This window comes from Meriones unguiculatus, chromosome 7 (genome assembly GCF_030254825.1).
Source record: "Meriones unguiculatus strain TT.TT164.6M chromosome 7, Bangor_MerUng_6.1, whole genome shotgun sequence".
NCBI lineage: Eukaryota > Metazoa > Chordata > Mammalia > Rodentia > Muridae > Meriones > Meriones unguiculatus.
The window spans coordinates 89810446-89829389 of NC_083355.1; the positions used below are offsets into that span (position 1 = coordinate 89810446).

At 42.6% G+C, this 18944-nt stretch overlaps 1 protein-coding gene and 1 pseudogene across 17 annotated transcripts in view; both read left to right on the top strand.

Annotated features, from left to right (window-relative positions):
• Rgs6 (regulator of G protein signaling 6) overlaps window positions 1-18944 on the top strand; it is a 509370-nt gene that overhangs the window by 124013 nt on the left and 366413 nt on the right. The window lies entirely within an intron of this gene.
• On the top strand, window positions 2896-18137 carry LOC132655274 (developmental pluripotency-associated protein 2-like; annotated as a pseudogene).

Here is an 18944-nt window from a genome sequence, read left to right on the forward strand (position 1 = left end):
AAGAACTGGCCATCCCCAAGGACAGAAGGGAGCCCACCTATCTTCCTTCATCCTGCATGCAATTGTACCCTGTGTTCTCACTGGCATTACCTACCTGCTCCTGGATGAATTATTCTAAAGGATGTCTCTTGTGTGTGATGTTGGACAGCTACGTGCATAAAAGACCCCATGGTGGGGGGGGGGGCTGCTGGCAGCAAGCCTGGCACCATGCACCGGCCTTTCTTTCCTACACAATTTAAGAGGACTGAGCAACATGCTTATTCATCCCTCCAAAACACAGGGTTTCCATCCTTTGATGTATTTAATTTACCATAGTAACTCCATTTCATTGAGCACTTACTGCGTTGTAAGTGGGTTGATTTGCCTATCTCATGACTCCAGTTCTATGAGACAGGGACTTCTATTAGCCCCATTTTATGAGAGAAGCATCCTTCTGACAAGCCTAGTCTCTGGCTGGAAGTCATTTACTGTAGTCCTAGCTACAGAAATAAGAAACAGAGGGCCTTGTGCATGTCTACTGTTGTGGTCTGGTTGTGAGATGTCCCCAGGGGCTTATGTGTTTGGAAATTGTTTTCCAGCTGATGATGTTGTTTGGAAAGGCTTTAAAACCTTTAGGAGGTGGAGCTTTGCTGGAGAAAGTTTGCTTCTGGGGCGGGGGCGGGGGGAGGGAGGTTTGAGGTTTTATAGCCTGGCCGCATTTCCTTTCCCTTTCTACTTGGAGACCATTTATGCAGGGTAATGAGCAGGCCTTACTTCCCTGTCGTCACGCCTTCCCCATCATGATGGACGGTATCCCTCTGGAGCTGTGAGCTGAACGAAACCTTTTCCCATAAGATGCTTTTGCCAGGGTGTTTCATCACGGCACTGGGAGTGAAACTAAGACATCCGCTGTCGGTCTACGCTTGCATAGAGTAATAGAAGGTTGTGTGACAGTTAAATGATGCTGAACACAGTGGAGTGATCTGAAAATGCTCAAATCATTGAGAAGTAGGAAATTGTACGTTATGGTCAAAAGGATGTAAATAGGCAAAGGGATAAGAAAAGGATGGGAAATAAATATGTCTGAATGCTTATAATTATTGTGTTAGACGTGGGAATTGGGATGCAAATGATTATCTGATTATACTAACCAGATGTGCCAGATGGATTTATGACTGCTTTAGCTATGAAAATGATGTGCATCTAATCATTTAAAAGCAGCACCATAGTTCATAGATGACAGAGGTGACACAAAGCCTGCCTTCTCTGCAGAGCTGGTCTTCCTCTTGACCAAGTGAATAGGTTCCAGGCTGGTCTTGGTAGCTGTTTATACTCCAGACATAGATTGGGACGTATATTGGTGTGTGGAGAACCCTCATTAGTCTTCCTGTGGCTTTGACTTTAGCTAGTTTTATGTCAACCTGACACAAACTAAAAGTCATAGTAACCTCAATTAAGGAAATGTCTCTATAAGATCAGGCTGTAGGCAAGCCTATAGGGTGTCTTCTTAATTAGTGATTGATGGCAGAGGGCCCAGCCCACTGTGGGTGCGTCTATCTTAGGCTGATGGTCTTGGTTCTATAAGAAAGCAGGCTGAGCAAGCCATGGGGAGTAGGCCAGTAAGCAGCACTCCTCCACGGCCTTTGCATCTGTCCTTGCCTCCGGGTTCCTACCCCGTTTGAGTTCCTGTCCTGACTTTCTTCAGTGACAAACAATGATGAGAAAGCATAAGCCTAATAAACCCTTTCCTTCCCAAGCTGCTTTGGTCATCACAGCAGTAGTAATCCTAACTAGGATAGCTAGGGTGAATTATCTTTGGGCATGTTCCTCCTTAAAATGACAAGAGTGACAGTCCACAAAGTGGTCCTGGCTGAATTTGTTGAGCATTGCCAAGTATCAAACGATATACTCGGTAATTTCCAGTTTAAGGAGAGGGTATGTTTTATTCTGCCTCTGTGTGTGTTTATGTGTATTGGTGTTAAAGGCATCTGTGGGTGTGGGTGTGGACAGCACATTTATGGAAATCAGCAGGTATCTCATTTAGTTTTCCTGGTACTGTGATTAAATAGCCTGGCCAAAAATCCCAATTCAAGGAAGGAAGGGGTTACTTGGCCTCACAGTTTACAATGGTCTGGAAGCTCTGGTGGCAGGGACTTGGGCAGCTGGAGCCACTGCATCTGCAGGAAGCAGACTGTGATGGCTCCTTGCGTTTAGCTTGCCATTTTCTTCTTAACTCAGTTGAGCACTACAGCATGGAGAGTCATCCATAATTCTTTCCACCTCAGGTAACTCAATGCAGATAATCACTCACAAACATTCCCAGAAGCTAACCCAATCTAGGGACTTCCTGACAGATACGCCCACAGGCTAGCCCTCCAGAGTGACCCTAGATCATGTCAAATTGACAATGAAGATTAACTAACCATCATAGACAACTGGGATGTCAGTCTTCAGGTGCCTCCCTGAAGACTCTCTCATTGGCCTGGAACTTTGCCTCTCAGGCCAGGCTAGCTGGCTCTAGAGCTAGCCCATCGATTCTCCTGTCTCCATCTCCCATCTTGAGACTGTCTTTACGGGCACATGCCACCGCACCAAGCTCTGTGCATGGTTTCTAAGTATCCAAGCTCAGGTCCTCAGTGTTTGTGACACAGGCGCTTTGGTGATTAAGCTATCTCCCACCTCGACTATTCCCACTTTATAGATGGCTACATGAAGGCTTAGGTGGGTTCTATAACTCACCCACTGGTGTATCACGAACAGTGCCAGGGCATTCCTATGAGCAGTGTGAGAAATGAGCTTCTTAATAGGTTCCTGCTGGCTCAGTTTAGATGGAACCTTCCAGCTACTAGCTTACCCCACCAGCAATGAATGTCCCATTTGAGAGAAAACCTCACATAACCTTATATAATTCCTAACTCAACGGCTACTGCTATTTTTTTCTATCCGCTTCCTATTTGTTTTTCTTCTGTTACATTACCCAAACAGATTCACATAAAATTATGAATAGACACATAAGAAATATGAACAAGTAAAATGAAAGAAAATCAAATCTAAGAGTTGAAAAGGAAGCCTAAAATCTCAAAGTTGACCTCATTGACATGGAGAGATCAAAGATCATTGTTGACATATTTTCCTTTGGGGCTACTAGGTGCTGGTTACTGGAATCAAGGTTTGGGTCAGCCACAAAACTATACAAGGTAAATATTCTCACTCCCACTTCATAGACTAGTAACTGAAGTTCAAAGTCGTGTGATGATTGCATGTAGGGTTCAGGGTGTAGTATAGTATCCCTGACCAGGGAGTACTGCATAAATTGCTTTTCTCCTTACTATGGCAAAATGGCAGACGAGCAGTTTAAGGAAGGAAGAGCATATTTTGGCTCACAGTTTCAAGGGATACAGTCTACCCTAGTGGAAAGCCATGATAGGGGGAGCTCACTATGCAGACCAGGCTGGCCTAGAACTTACAGTGATTGGCCTGCCTCTGTCTCTCAAGTGCTGGGATTAAAGGTGTGTGTCATCACACCTCATAACAATTAACTTTTTAAAGCTCTGAATTTTAAATAACTTTTATAACTAAAAGTTGGTAACCAAATATCAGTTATGTCTGATCCCCCGGTCATTATTATTATTGCCTTAAAATTCTTCTTGTTCCCCAAATAATGGGTCTGATACTTAACTGTGGAACAGAATATTTAAAGCTGTAAAGGGTCCAGAAATTTCCGACTTCAAAAAAAAAAAAAAAAAAAAAAGAAATTTCCGACTTCAAAATCATCATAAAGCCCAGAAAAAGAACGAAAGATTTGGCTTTTTGTTCACAGTCGAACACTGTGTACAAAATATCTTAGGAAGAAGTTGATAGTTCCATTATTTCAAAAGGAGGGAAAGGACTTTCTGAGCTCTGTAGACTTCCTGCTGTGGGCAGCCAGCTTTCCTTTGCCTGTGGAATCCCTCCCCGCTGTTATGTTACAGTCATTTGTGTACCCCTCCCCCACCAGAAGTAGGAGCCTGAATCATTCAAAATCTCTCCAAACTCCAGTCGGGATATTTGAGTGTCAAGTGTGGCATATACTGTATTTAAGTATCACTTAAGAAGAAAAGCGAAAACCTCAACATTTGAAAATGATAGTTAAATTAATGTTTTGGTGAAAAATCACTCCCTTATGTGTGCAACTTAATGACTTTTGTGCAATTTCATCGTCTTCCCTAAAAGCACAAGAAAGCAATTACTTTTTGCCATCACTTTTCTTCCAGGAGCAGCAAAATTCAAACCAACTGCTCTTGGTTTTTTTGTTTTACTTAAATGTCTTTTATTTTTAGTTGACAGGTAATATTCAGCATATCTTATGTAACATGTTTTGAAGTCTATATATGTTGTGGAATAGTAAATCTAGCTAATTAACCAATGCCTTAGCTCTGATAGTTGTCACTTTTTTTGTCCTGTAGGCTTTTAGTGTACATTCTGTTCATGTTATCATTAACTACAGTCACCTTCTCACTCAGCCAACTGCTTCCATGTCTCCACTCCCTTGAACTGTGTATTTTTGTCTACACAGCAACCTAGTGCAAAGTATGAGGTCAAAAGACAACTTTCCCTACTTACTTAGAGCCTCAGAAAATCCTAACTACAGTGTTTTCACTGAGAGAAATCAAATTATACACACACACACACACACACACACACACACACACTAGGCTGAAATGAGTAAAGAAAACTTGGGCTTTTTTCATGGTGGAGACAGGATTTCTGAGACTGTTCTAGAAACATGCAAAGTCACTCAAAGCCTAAATTCTCTTCTTATCACTTCAGCCATACTCCTTGGTCCTGTCTGGTCATTAAGTCCAGCCCAGGTGAAAAGGGTGAAGAAAGAGATGTCACCTGTGTGGACATTTTTCCAACTCACCAAAGGTGTGATATGCTTGTGACTTATTCACTGAATTAAACAAGTTAGTGGCAGAGTGTGGTGGCCCGTGCCTGTAATCTCAGCTTTTGGGAGGGAGAAGGGGACTGTACACTGAGATCCTGCATTAAAAACAAGTAAAGAGGAACAGGAAATTGAAGAAGGTCAACAGCAGAGAGCTACAGACATCCCTATCTTTGCTGCCTTTGTCTTCTCCCAAGCCTGCCCAAAGATGTCACACTCCAGCCAGGACATTTATGACAAGAACTACGGCGAGGAAGAATTCAATGAGGAAGTAGTGACTTTAACAGTCCTAGAGGAGCCTGTCCCGGAAGAGCCTGCCCCAGAATATGTTATGGAATCGAATGTTTCTTCAAGCATAGGCGTCGCACCACCAGTTGCCCCTCTGCCAACTTTTGAACAGATGGCACTCCCAGGAAAATACGTGCAAAAGACCCCTCTGCCTGCCGCCCTGCCTCCCATTAAGGAATTGTCCCGGAACTCTTCGAGAGTGGTGCCGCTATCATCACTTGAGCACGGGTGGCAAGAAAGTGGAAGTTTACTTGAGACTCCAGGGACATTCGTATTCTAAACAAATATGTCATATTCCTAGCACATCCCTTGAGGCCAGAATGAAGCCGGTTTTCGGGAAACCCAAGAGAGACACCAGAGGCCCCAGGCCTCAAGAAAACTGCAAGAGTAGGAAACAAAAGGAGATTGGTGTAGTGGAAATTGGAACTTCAGCTCGGGGATCCACGCTTGCATTTTGGGGAAGAATGTCCATAAAAGCTGCTCAGCCAGAGACTGTGAGTTGCCGTCCTCTTCTTCCTGCTTCTAAAGGGGCCTTTCTTGCAGAAGACGTTGGAGGTAGATGGTCTATTGTCCACAGTGGATACCGCCCTGCGAACAAGAAAGTCTGGGTTCACCTGCAATTTCACACTGGTCAGACCTGGGTTCCAGTCACTCCCAAAAGATGTTTTCTCTTTTCCTGTTGTTACCAGCCTGTATTTTCCAAGATCCAGGAGTGGACAATAATATGCTATGTCCTGAATGTGTTCAAAGCAATAAGAAGATCTTGAGAAACTTTACAAGAAAGAAAAACCGAACAAAGAACCGCGATACACTACCCCTAAATATGGCGCCTTAGACAATGTCAAGGTTTTATTCTGATCTGAAGGGAATGGAAGAAGCAAAGAGAAACATTCTGTGTTCCCCATAATGACTAAAAATACTGGACATCAGTCTTCAGAAGTTCCTGCTCCTGTCTCTACCAGTACAGTAGAGAGTCTACATACAAATCAGCATCCATCTAATAACACCCTGCTGAATCCTAATGTCTTTGGCATCTCCTGGTGTCTTTGTGTTAGAACTGTTAAACGCTTACCTATCTAGGAAATGATTTTGTTTTAACAAGTTGGTTTTGCTATGCATTTTTTCATTGTTTTTGTTTGTTTGTTTGTGAGGGATGGGGAAGCAGTTTCAAAACAGATGAGCAGAACTTTTTAAAAAGCAACAAACAAGTAAAGAGGAAAGAAATTGATTAACGTGGGCAAGGTCTTAGAAGAATGCTCAGTGTGGTTCCTGCTTTTTTCCTCTATTGTTATTGTTGTTCTCATCTATGCAGGCATGTCTCTGGAGATGGCATAGCTTTTATTTTGCTTTTCGGAGTTATGTGAGAGGAGGAGTGCAGCTCCCGTGTGTTCTCTGTTGTCCAAGGCAGGCTGTGAGGTTATGGGGCCTTTTCTTTTCTCCCCACAGATGACCCTACTTAGATCCGTGCCTCTAATGTATGCTGCTGAGTGTTGTCAGGCTCCCCGAGTCTTCTTACTTATCTTCTCTCTGTCAAAATGTGTCTGGATCCTCCATTCTTTCCATGATGGTGTCTTCTAAATTTCCATTTAGAAGGAAAGCAGCCTTATGAGTTTGGATGTTGCTTTGTATTTTTATCATAACGTTACTTAGATATTTACCTAATAAAGCCGTGTACAAGCCAACTGCGCTTGCTCATAGTTTCTATGCATCCATAGACTTAGAAATATAAAAATGGAGTTTGAACAAAGCAGACTTAATGATTAAAGGAGACTTCAGAAGCCCGAACAGTAGGAGCAATCTGATGCTCACTGTACTAAAACAACAGGTCCAGACTCAAATCAACATGGCCTTTGCTTTCACTGTTTGGGCAGCTGGTGTCCCCAACATTGGACAATGATAGTCTTCAACCTTCCTATAGGATGAAAACCTCATTAGCTGTCTAGTTTATTTTTTTATCTCTCAAGTCTGCAGTGGTTAACATGGTACCACTTGCTGCCAAGTGGACAATAAACACAAATGGAGCTCTGAAGACACTTGCAAGCGGTTGGTCACAAAATTGCAATTAATTAGCCAGGATCTTGTTTGAATGTTGTCTACCAGAGCTGGTGTGGAATTCAAGATTCTGACTTGTATTTTATTCTAATTAATTAATTACTATTTTGTGGTACTGGGCACTGAACCCAGGACCTTGTGAATGCTAGGCAAGTGAATGCTTGACTTAACCATATCCCTTGCCCTAGCCCCAAGATTCTGCATTTTAAACAAGTGCTTGGGTTATGGCTATGCTGTTGACCCAGAAAGGAGCAAGCATCCTTGTGGTATAGTGGAGTACCTGTTGGTGTAACTAGGTCTTGAGAAAGAACTATTCCCAATTTTCTGTCAGATTGATTTCCACAGTGGTTGTACAAGTTTGCACTTCCAACAGCAATGGAGGAGTGTTCCCCTTGTTCCACATCCTTGCCAACATATGCTGTCACTGAGTTTTCAATCTTAGCCAATTTGAGAGGTGTTAAGATGGAATCTCAGAGTCCTTTTGATTTGCATTTCCCTGATGACTAAGGACATTGAACATTTCTTTAAGTGTTCCTTGGCCCTTAGATATTGCTCTGTTGAAAATTTTCTGTTTAGCTTTGTACCCCCCCTTTTTTTTGATTGATTATGTGGTTTGTTGGTGTCTAATTTCTTGAGGTCTTTATATATTTTGGATATTAGCTCTCTGTCAGATGTAGGGTTGGTGAAGATCTTTTCCCATTCTGTAGGTTCCTGTTTTGTCCTACTGATGGTGTCCTTTGCCTTACAGAAGCTTTTAAGCTTCATGAGGTCTCATTTATTAATTGTTGATCTTAGTGCCTGAGCTGTTGGTGTTCTGTTCAGAAAGTTGTCTCCTGTGCCAAAGAGTTCAAGGCTGATCCCTACTTTCTCTTCTATTAGATTTAGTGTATATGGTTTTATTTTGAGGCCCTTTGTTTTTAATAGGTGAGTAGTATTTTATTTGTGTAAACGTAGCACATTTTCTTTATCTATTCTTTGGTTTAGGGACATCTGGGTTGTTTCCAGTTTCTGGCTATTACAAATAAAGCTGCTATGAACACAGTTGAACAAGCGTCCTTGTGGTAAAATGGAGCACCTTTTGGGTATATGTCAAGGAGAGGTATAGCTGGGTCTTGAGGTAGAACTATTCCTAAAACAAAGGATCCACTTGGACTTCAGTTTTGTGCAGGGTCATAGATATGGATCTATTTGCATTCTTCTATATGCAGACATCCAGTTAGACCAGCACCATATGTTGAAGATGCTTTTTTCCCCCTCTTGTATGCTTTTGGCTGCTTTGTCAAAAATCAAAGTGTCCATAGGTATGTGGGTTTATTTCTGGGTCTTGGGTTTATTCTGGGTCAATTCTATTGATCAACCTGTCTGTTTTTCTGTCAACCCCATGAGGTTTTTATTACTATTGCTCTGTAGTACAGCTTGAAATCAGGAATAGTGATACCTCCAGAAGTTCTTTTATTGGACAGGATTTTTTTTTCTGCTATCCTGTGGTTTTGTTTTGCTGAGAATTGATCTTCCAAGGTCTTTAAAGAATCATGTTGGAATTTTGATGGGCATTGCATTGAACCTGTAGATTGCTTTTGGTAAGATGGCCATTTTTACTATGTTAATCCTACTGATCCATAAGCATGGGAGATCTTTCCATCTTCTTATATGTTCTTCAGTTTTTTTCTTCAAAGACTTGAAGTTCTTGTCATACAGGTCTTTCACTTGCTTGGTTAGAGTCACAGCAAGATATATATTGTGAAAGGTGTAGTTTTCCTAATTTCTTGATCAGCCTATTTGTTGTTTGTATACAGGAAGACTACTGATTTTTTAAAAATTAATCTTGTATCCAACCACTTTGCTGAAGGTGTTTATCAGCCATAGGAGTTCTCTGGGAGAATCTCTGTTTGATTGTATTTTCCTGCATTTCTTTGAGGGATTTATTAATTTCCTCTTTAAAGGCCTCTATCATCTTTATAAAATTGGCTTTACGGCCATTTTCATGTGCTTCAGCTGTGTTAGACTATTCAGGGCTTGTTGGAGTGGGGTAGCTGGGCTGTGGTGGTACCATATTGCCTTGGCTCTTGTTGATTGCCTGCTTACACTGGCCTTTAACAGTCTGGTTGTCTCTGGTGCTGGCCTGACACCTGGATGTTCCGGTGCCAGTAGGACTCTTGGATGTTCCTGGGGCTGGAAGGTCTCCTCAGGACGTGAGGCAGATTTGTGGTCTGTACAGTACAACTCAGGGGACAGAGTTCAGCTCATTGATGCTGGCAGTGTCTGAGAGGGATCTGGCAGGGCATTCCAGTCAGTGTTCTTAGCCACTGAGCCACCTCTCCAGTCTTGATTTTCCAGATTCTTTGTGTCAGTCTCCTCTCTCTTCACCATCCAGAGCTCTTTGTTCAGATTCACAGGTGAGCAGATCTGGCTGAGCAGTGTAAGGCCTGGGAGGGCCCAGGGATGTTGACTGGTGACTTTCCCAGGACACCCTGTGTGGTATTTGCGGGCAGGGAAGTTTTCATGTCCCCCGATCGTTTTTCTCTCAACCTCATCTGATGGTTTTGGGCTGAAAGAGTTGTAAAGAGTATATTTGGAGCTGAAACTTGAAAGCATCTCATAATGGTTTATTGATAAGATCAGATACTAGGACTTTATTTTTTGGTCTCACAAAGAAATATTTTATAAACAAAGCTTAATAATCTTGTGCTTTCTCTTTAAAGAACCCATTCTTCTGCATTCTCTGATGGAACTTCTCACCAGAAAAAAATTGCTATGAAACTAGAAAAGACAGCTTCTGGCTATATAAATTATCAATTTAAAAAATGCTTCTAATTTCAGACCAAAAAAAAAACCAACCAAACAAACAATCACAAAGTGCTTCTGAGATGCAAGGAATATACTTGTAGCATGTGTATGTGTTTAAATACTAGATGTTAAACTTTAGTCATTTAAAATTTAGGAATATTTCCTAGAGAAAAAGAGATAACAACAATAGTAAATAAAATGGCAAAATAAAAATATAGTAGAGAAAAAGCAAAATTCTTATAACTTTAAGAAAATTAAACCTTAGCTAATGTGAATCTAATTCTACAAATGTTTCTGAAAATTGCAAAAAGAAAAGAAAAAAAATTATTAGAGCTTGAACCTTGCCCTCAGGACAAAAAAACTTGAGAAGCTAAAATTGTTTTTAACTGTAAAACCAGGCAGAACGTGAGTTGTAATATAAGAAAGATATGAGTATGATTTGTTTGGGTAAGAAGAGAGACATTTGTTTGATAAGAGGCAGAGGTACAGTGGGACAATTACAGTGTTAGTTATCCCTGAGCTACGTCTGTACCTCTTTTCCTTTAAAATTCTAGTTGTCTAGAACATGAAGATGGTAGACTAGGATGCCTCTTGATTCCACATTATGTACATAGTATCACTTCTATCACTAACTATTCCTAGAAAGAGTTTAAAATTGTGCACGTGGTTTGTCCCTTTCCCCTAACATTTCATGGTCATATCTATACTGTTATCAGAGAATAGTTATTTTGTGCTATAGTCTCTTCTCGTTAGCCCTCGATGTTACTTCTTAGTTTTTTTTATACTTAAATCTCGCCTGCCTCTTTATGTAAATATCACTGGTCACTTGGATGTCTGACACTCATCTTCTAGAGAATGAGTGAAAAACTATACTCTGAGTTTTTGCATTTTTGAACACAGTCTGTGCTTTTCTGCCTGAGGTTCAGTTTTACTGGTTATTAAAGCCTTGGCTCCTGGGTGACACCATTTCTGCTGTAAGAATTCATTGCCAAATTTTGATGACCACTCAATCTGCTTCTTAAAACAAGTCGTGTTTTCTTTTTACCCAGAAGCCCAAAGCATTTTTTCCCTGTGTTATCTCGTCACTTTATTTCATGACTGGATGTTTGCAGCTTTTATTTGTTACTCTTACATGTGTTTCTTAAATTATCAGCGTCCAGTTTCTAACTTCATTTCAGAAAGTTTTTGGCGTTTTGTTGTTTTTGTTGTGCTGTTTTTGTTGGTTTAAGGAACAAATAAATAACAACACTTCCTTTCTCCTTCACTGGGCACCATGCCCCCAACTTGGCTTCTCACCATGTCTTTTCACAGACTTTCAGATTCAAGCAGTTCCTGGCTAAGAAACAAAAGCAAAAATCATCCTATGTCTCAGTGGATTCAGGTGGAAACTGGTGACAAAATCAGGTACAACTCTAAGAAAAGGCACCGGAGGAGAACAAAACTGCACTTGTAAGGATTCTCACAGTGGCAAGACTGAAGGCTTATACTGAATCATAGTCACCAGTCAATCCCACCAGACAGACTCAACATTTCTAACCCGGAGACGTGGTCATGTTTAAATTGGGGTGTGGTTTGTCCAGTAATAAAATGTAGAATCTTTCACAAAAAAAAAAAAAAGGAGAAGAAAAAAACCTTGTTACGTAATTTTATTAGAGCCTGATGCCAGAAGTCTGACCGAGGATTCACAACAGATCAAATTTGCCTCCTGTCTCAAGAGAGTTAATGATGGTGAAGCAAGAGAGAATAGTTTCATTTGGGAACAGGGGGGAAGGAAGGGGGCGTAGGGGAGACGCATTCAAACCCTGTCTAGAACCCTGACAAGAGTTCGGGATCATATGAGGCAGGTTAGGCGAGGGGCAAGGAGTATGTGTGACCGTGTGATCTTGGCCAAGTCTGTTTGATGGTCACGCTTGGTTCAGTTGTAGCAGGGCCTGTTGTTGCTTAGGAAATTGTTGTTGTTTGGGGAGGTGATTCAGTCACCCTTGCCTCCTTGAGGGGCAGCCTCAGTTCTTGTCATGGCGGTAGAGGCTGCGGGTTCTGGTGTCCCCAGATAAGCTGGTGAGGACTCAAAGAGAACAGACCCAAGGAATGAAATAGTCTGGACGATGACAGCAATGATAGTTCTAAGGAACCTATGCTGTCGCCCCTGGGTTCACTTGTTTCTCTTCCCTAGGGACTCTGATTATCCTCATGTTACATCTTATTTGACCTTCTTCACAAGTTTTACTTGTAGCTTGCTTGGCCCTCTCCCCGCCCCACAAGGGTAATTGTGTGTTGCAGTCCTGGTTTTGAATGCTGCTGGGAACTGGACCTCAAACACTGTGTGTGCTGGACCAGTGCTTTACCGACAGAGCTACATCCCTACACCCATACTCCTTTCTTTCATTTGCCTTTTGGAAATTTACATCATTCCCTTCTCTTTATCCAAAGGATCCAGTATTATCCTTTTTAAAAGTTATTTCTTGTTAGCCCCCCCCCCCAAAAAAAAGAACTTGACTCTCTTCTAATCCTTCACCTCATTTATGCATTTTCCTCTGGTTTGAATTTATGCTGGGGTGTGTGTGTGTGGGGTACTATATTTTCTTGGTGTCTTTGGCAAATTTGTAAATTATATCTTGTGATCTGATTCCCAAGGTGAGAATCCTTGTTTGTTTTTACCATCTGTCGATACATTTATCCTATGTCCTCTTTTTCCATAGTCATCTTCAGGTTCTTGAGACACTGACATTGACTTTTCTTGTCACGGTAATGTCTTGTGGGATTTGATCCTCTTCCTTTTCTGTTACTCATTGCCCTGAAGTTCTAGAGGGAGGAGCCTCAGCTTAATGGTTCTTTCTAGCTTCACAGTGTTTTCTTCCCTACGGTTTTTGTTCAGTGCTGACAATTTAGCTTTCTGTGTGAAACTTTCTTATTCCTTCTTCCCCTTCTACTGATACCATGATCTCCCCTTTTTCGTCTTTGTTCTGCTCATCTTTGATACTTCTGACAGTAGTTTCTGTCCAGGGACCTTGTGAGGGAGAGAAGAGTGGGTTTCGGGACTGCTCATTATGTTGCTGTTTGTGATCTATCCTTAACTGTTGTGTTTCGTTCTTTGTGGGAGGTATTGTGTTGCTTCATTTACTTGTTAATTTTATTTGTTCTTTTTATATTTCCATTGCTGTATTTATATGTGAGGAGTTACATGGATAGAATAATGTATTATTACTTCTGTCATCTTCTCAGAATTTCTCAGGGGTGTGGGAGTGTGTGTGTGTGTGTGTGTGTTTGTGTGTTTGTGTGTTTGTGTGTAGTAGAGGCCAGAGGTCAGTGTTGAGTGTCTTTCTCAGTCACAGTATACTTCACTGTTTTTTAGGCACAGTCTCTTACTGAACCTGGAGCTTTCCAATTGGCTAGATTATGTGGAAAGCAATCTCCAGGAAATCTCCTGTCTCCCCTTCTCTCCGGTACTTGGATGGCAGACACATTGTCACATCCGGCTTTTTATGTGAAGGTTTCAACTCAGGTCACACGCTGACATGCCAAGCACTTTACCTCAGAACTCCTCAGTTTTTAAACTGATAATTACAAAGCTTTGGACTTAAGAGATACATTTGGATTGTTTCTTGTTTGGCCTGGTGTGACCTACCTCCTGTAGCTACCATATACCAAATGCATCTCCTAAGTCCAAAGAACTTCTGGAGCTGTGACAAGAAAAATTATAAATTTAAAGAACAATGAAAACAACTGGCTTCTAAAATGGAATGGATTATATTGCAGGGACGGGGATATTTGCATTCCTTTTCTTACCCAGGGCAGCATCGGAACAGCAGAAGTGAATGTAACGTAGACAAAAGTAGATTGACCAGCCCGCTTTGGGGTTCTTTCAGGGCACACGCAGTGTTGGTTTCTTTAGCAAGTAAAGACATTTATGGACATTGTCTTGCAGTTGTCTTAAGAAGTTTAAAAAGATATTTAGTCAAGACTTTGCTTGGCTTTATGACACGATGGAGAACGCAGTTAGCCACAGAGGATGTGAACGTGGAAAAAAGGGCATGAGGAGGTGCTTTTCTCAGGTACGCTGTGTCGCACCACAGCCTGAGTGTCTGTGACAGCCAGCCCCAGTGTCTCCCCCATAACATACTGCCTCATCCCTAAGCATTAAGAAGACGGATCGATTAGCCAGAAGACGCTGTGGCCTGGAGGGCACGCTCCTCCTCTGAAGAGTACTGTGATGCCTCCATTCTTAAATAGGAAGGATTGCGGCTTTCATGGCGGGGTTCTCACATAGTCGTCACCAGTCATAAGTGACTTGCTCCGTTGCAGACATTGTCGGCTGTTTACCCACACATTCTAACATAATCCTCACAAAGGATTAGCACCCTCCCCGGTGTACGCACAAGGGACTTAGCACAACTTAGAGTATGCGACTTACACTCACTCTGCTAACAAAACTGCAGTTCTGTGGACAGACAAGTCTTTTATTTTTTATTTTTTTTCAAGTGTCCTGACAGCAAATAAGAAACTCTTTGTGTGGACACACACACACACACTTACACAGGCACGCAGGGAGGGAAATCAGTAAGAACATCCTAATGGCTTCCTCAGAGGGAACCTGACTACTGGGTCATACAGTAGGGATGCAGCCACTTCTGTTTCAACCATTTTCCCTTTCCCTCCGAAACGGCTCATCCCGGTTGTCAACTTAACTGCATCCGGAGTCAGGGGGCATGCAAGCGGCTGGGTATTGCTAGGAGGGCCCTTTTTGATCAGATTATTTAAAGTGGAAAGACCCACACTAAACATGGGCCACACCTTCTGGCGGCAGGCCAGATGCTTTGCCTTTTGCCTACCTGCCCTCACTGTGCTAGGTACGTTCACCCACCCTGCTGCTGTGACATTCTTTCATCTGTGTTAGAGCTGGCTTCTCTGGGCTTCCGACGTAGACCGAAGACCCGCAGCTCCCTAGAAATCCCTCAGGTTTTCAGGCTACATTGACACTGCTCAGACCACCAGCCTCATTGACAGAGCAGCTGCATGGCTGTCAGCCTCTCCAGTGGGAGAGGGCACTGTGTAGGCCAGTCTATCAATTCCCTTTTATATTTATGAATTCTATCAACTGTGTTCCTCTAGAGAGCCTGGACTACCCCACCTTCCCTATCAGCTTGAGGAGCGTTAGACTGTGAGGCATTTCTCTTCTTCACTCCTGCCAACATGCACCATTTTATGGTCAGATCTCTACCCAGGGTCTTGGCAGTCTTTTGTGTCAATCTGTAGAATCAGCCTCACAACCACACGGGAAGCCTGGTGGGGGCTTGCCTGTATCCTGCTGACGAAGAAATGGAGCCACGCCTCCAGTCTTTTAAGGGTCTTGTCATATCTAGTGGCCCCTTACAGACCTCCTTGTCACATCTTTGTCACCCTCAATCCTGCCTCACCACTAACCAGCTCACGCCCCAGACTCTGCTTTTCTGAGTTACTTCTCTCTGTAGATGCTATTGTTTTTTTTTCTTGTTGTTTAACAGATCAAGTCTGAGTTCCCACGTTTTGTCTCATAGGTCCCTTCTAATCTTTCTTTCTTTTCAGACCACGGCTTACAGGTCCCTCTCGGGGAGTGGGGGCTTGGACTTGGAGCGGTAGCAAGCCTTTCCTTCCTTCCATCCTCCCTCTTCTGCCTTCACAAAGCCACATTTCCTTTTTAACCTATGACTGCAAAAAGAAATCAATTCTTTTTAGCTAAAGTAAATTACATCCACCTCTCCTTACGTTGGGGAAAGGTACTAAAGTGCTGACAGGTGCCGTCTTGGGAATGGATGGGTGTTCTTACTGCCTCCCTCCCAGGGAAATCAGAAGCAAAAAATTAACTTGCAGGCAGCCGTTCTATATGGAAGAGGAGCAGTAACTAACATTAAAGCACTTTTACTCCCAGTAGGAGACATCCTATTTCTGTGCAGTTTCCACTCACAAATTACAAACCCAATAGCATCTCAAATTGGAATTCAGAATGGACCATAGGCTTGAGCTACATTCATGGCTTTTAAATGCCGTTTGAGGGCTGGGGAGGATGGCTCAGTGGATAAAGTGATTGCTGTGGAAGGACGAGGAATGAAGTTTGAATCCCCAGCATCTATGCGCTTATTGAGCTGGTCTGCTGGTCTGCCTGTAATCCTGGCGCTTGATAGGCAGAGACAGGGGATCCCCAGAGCAGCCTGTCTGGCTAGACTAGCTGAATCGCCGAGCTTCAGGCTCAGCAAGAGACCCTGCCTCAGTATATTAGGTGGAGGAAAACACCTGGCATCAGCCTCGAGTCTGCACAGTTACACTCATACATGTGTATGTATATCCATACACATACATACACACACATACATGTGTGCACTTGTATGAAGATGCATTTAACATACACCAGTGCAAACCACACAAAATACACACACACATGTATAAATTGAATAGAAAAGCACAAACCACATACTCAAAGGCTCAATAAAATTTTAGAACATGGTAGGAACTGAAACATCTTGATTGTTTATATATTAGTCACAGCATTCCCAGCAACGTTTTGAGAAATGCGCCTTCTTGATTGAAATCATTACCTGAATCAGTCAAGAAGACCTTGAAGGATGCCGCTTGTATGCATGTGACTAGGGCCAAAGGGAGATGACAGACTTGAAGTTTTGAGTAGGTTTTGTTTTGTTTTGTTTTGTTTTTGTCCCAACACAAAATGACACAAGCTAGAATCATTTGAGAATAAAGACCTTAGTCGAGAAAATGCCTCTGTAATGTTGACCCCTAAGCAGGCCCGTGGAACATTTTCTTCATTAATGATTGCTATGGAATGACTAAGCCCACTGAGGGCAGGCTCCACCCGTGGCCAGGTGGTGAAAGCCATGAGGAGCAAGCCAGTAAGCAACACTGTTCCATGGCCTCTGCTTCAGCTCCTGCCTCGAGGTTCCTGTGTTGAGTTCTTGTCCCAACTTTCCTCAGCGACGGCCAGTTAGAAGATGAAATCAACTCTTCCTTCCGAAGTTACTTTTGGTCAGTGTGTTTGATTACAGCGGTTAGAAAACTAAGACAGGAGCAGCATCTCAGTGTGGACTGGTAAAGAGATCCCCGGAGAACTGAGACTACCAGCTTTCCTATGACTTGGCATCCTCAGCCAGTCGCGTCAGGTCCAGGGTATTTCTGAATTAAAAATGAGAAAGCTAGGTTCCTGCCTACTTTCCTGCTCGGCTACAATGCTGTTTGGCTGTTTAGTAGAATCTCCCTGATGAGGTGCTTGAGCCTACTAGCAGAGATCTGGGTCTCAGAGAAACAGGACTGTAACATATGTGAAGTTTATTCCAATGGTCCTTGTCACGTTGGGCAGATGGTGGAATTTACCATGGCCATCAATAAAGAGCTCTTTGCTCTCAGCCACAGATAGCTCAGGAGTCCCCCGCCCCCCAGTGGCAGCACCCCATCCTCTCCCACACACACCTTGAGAACTACTTCTGAGTTTGTTCCTATGACATATGTGTCTCATGCTTTTCACTCACAGTAGCATGGACCCACTTTGGTGCGCGTTCCTTATGAGGCAGGACATAGCTTACACTCAAGGGGCTAAGAGATTCAGCAAGAAACTCAAGGTCACAGAGCTTTGAGTGGCAATAGTGCTGAATCCCAAGCCTGGTTCATCAATCCCAGAGTTCAGGCTCTTAATTGGAAGACTGTCGTGTCATAGAATTCATAATTGTTCTCTTAGGGCAAAATAATGGGCATGAAATAGTCCATCATCCCATGATAATTACACTAGTAATTGGTTATTGGGTCTTTAGAAACTGTGCTAATCATTTCATAGAAATTTTAGTTAATCCGCCCTGCCATCCTATATGTGCGCAGGATCATCACTGTTTTTCAGATGAGGACGCTGAATGTCACAGAAGCTAAATGACGCCCTGACCATGCTGCTCGCACAGCCTGACCTACTCTGCCATCCGTGTGTTCCGTCCTTGGCTCCCTTGGCTTTACTCAGGCCCAAATTCATATGTCACATTTTACCTTGAGCAAAACAAACAAAGTGTGCACTGTTGAGATTTGTTGTTTGATGTTGGAATGCATTCTGAATGAGCCTGGCTATGTTATACATCATTTAATGCAAATATCTCACTATATATATATACACATATATACATATATATATATATATATATATATATATTTTGCTAAGGACTTATTGTTTATTTATATTATGTTATGTTATGGAAATGATGTTATGCAAAAAAGAAAATTCGAGAGATTTCCTTATTCAAGTTCAAAATGGGCCACCAAGCAGCAGAAACAATACACCAAGCAGCATTACCAACCCACTTGGCCTAGGAACAGCACAGGGCTGGGTCAAGAAGTCTTGGTAACGAGACAAGAGCCTTGAAGCTAAAAGGCACAGTGGCTGGCCATGGGAATGTGACAGAGACCAACAGAGACCAATGGTGAAAGCTGATCCTCTTCCACCTGCAGGGGAAGCTGCAAAGCACTCAAGGGTCATTCGAAACAAATTCAAAAGGTCAAAAGGCTCAGTGGGAGGGTACCTCATGAGCTTACCAAAATTTTGTTTTGGCAGCTGTTGTATTGAACTATTGACCTCTCTTATGCTGTACAACAGGAGCAAATGATCTCTTTTTTGGAATATAACATGCTGCTGAAAGTTAATTTTGCATGCAACAACTAGTGGCCACCAGCTCAGTATCTGGCTGGACTGAGAATTTCTAGAGGACTTTCCATAGCCAGACTTGAGTCCAACGGGATCATGGTCACTGTCGGGCAGTCTGCTCCACTACAGCTTCCTGAATCCTGGTGAAGCCATTTTACCTGGTAAGGATGTGCATCCAGCAGACGCTACACACCAATGGAGCAAAGCCTGAAGCTGGCATCGGTCAACAGAAAGTGCGTGATTTTTCTTCAG